The sequence below is a fragment of the Nuphar pumila genome, chromosome 15, assembly GCF_984573655.1.
Source record: "Nuphar pumila chromosome 15, dmNupPumi1.hap1.1, whole genome shotgun sequence".
Taxonomy (NCBI): Eukaryota; Viridiplantae; Streptophyta; class Magnoliopsida; order Nymphaeales; family Nymphaeaceae; genus Nuphar; species Nuphar pumila.
Window position 1 is genome coordinate 39,239,419 of NC_143263.1, and position 1,457 is coordinate 39,240,875.

Here is a 1,457-nt window from a genome sequence, read left to right on the forward strand (position 1 = left end):
AGAAAATTGTCGAATTTCTGATTTTTGAAAAAGTATAACGAGTTGAGCTAGTCTTGCCGCCAAGGTCTGGTGGCGAGACCCGGTTTTGCCGCCAGCCCTCCTTTAGGGGTGGCGGCAGCAACCCTGCTAGGTGAGTCGGGGAGCATTTTAAGGCTTGGACCCTGCCCCCCTTTGTCCACCAGAGAGCATACCATACTTCTGCCTCGCAGCAAAGGATGTGCACCCTGAATTTCGAACTCGTGACGGATCTTCAACTTTGAGATGAACAAATGCCATCATCCCATCCATTTTCTTGAAATTACCCTTACAAATTCCTCTTTTCATGCGCACCAAAGCGAAATCCATTAGCCACCGAAAAAAAAAAAGAGAAACACGGACATACGGGCCTGCAGGATTTGATGCAAACCAAACCCTTTGCAGAAAATTCAGCATCCTAAATGGAACAAACGCAACAACCACTTTTCAAGGAAAAACAGCAATAATTTATTCAAGAACTAGGCTCATCACTTTGGATCAAATCTTGTTTGGCACATTTCTTCTAGTTCTTGCCCACATACCCTCCCATCAATTCATAGAAAGTAACAGGAAAAGAAACAAGGGGCGGCTTTATAAGGGGTAGTCATCATAAACTAGCAGCAACAACAGAGGACGTCTAAGCAGCACTCGCACGCCTCATAGCAGCAGAAGCAGCAACACATAGCGAACACACTGCAAACATTCATCAGAATTTCACCATTGAGAGAGAGAGAGAGAGAGAGAGAGAGAGAGAGAGAGAGAGAGGTCAGCTAATTAAACAAACCAGGCGTAGAGGCAGCCCTTGTCTTCATTTCGACGTTGGACATGTTCGTAGTATGACATCTCTTGGTACACTGGTGGTGGTCCTGGTGGATACATCTTCACTGGTTCGAGAGAGAGAGAGAGAGAGAGAGAGATGAGGTATGGCCTTTCAATAGTTGAATTGCTTAACTGAGAAGCATGAACCCCGAAGTTTCCACAGGACAGATGGGCGGTAGGTGTGGATGATATAAAGGAGGATTTAATTCTCTGCACCAAGTTGGGATTTTTTTTTTAGGGTTTGGCTTTCATGAAAAGACTATACTACCCATAATAATTAGGATGCCAATGGATCGGATTTGGGTCCAGTAACCAACCGAATCCAAATTTGCATGTAATTCAGGATGCAGGTTTATGTTCAAACCAATTCGAACACTTCAGATAATCCAAATCTGCACATAGATATTGTATCTGGTTAGCTAGTCAATTCCATGTTAGAGTATTACCTTTTCTCATCTGTGTTAAACTTCAAATCCCAATCTGATTAGGCAATATCAAATTATGTTGCATTTAGCAATATCCGAACCAATGTCAAGTGATCGGATTTGGAGCCAAAATCTGATTACCATTCAATCACATTCAGTAAGCTCTTTCAGACCCGGTAAGTTTTTTTTTGAGGGATC

General features: G+C 43.0%; 1 long non-coding RNA gene across 1 annotated transcript; it reads right to left on the reverse strand.

The window, feature by feature from the left end:
- Positions 1-459: 459 nt before the first annotated feature.
- Positions 460-996, reverse strand: LOC149815184 (uncharacterized). Its single transcript, XR_016427988.1, has 2 exons — positions 800-996; positions 460-708 (listed from the first exon to the last, which is right to left on the reverse strand). It is a non-coding gene; the product is annotated as an uncharacterized LOC149815184 (long non-coding RNA).
- Positions 997-1,457: the final 461 nt, after the last annotated feature.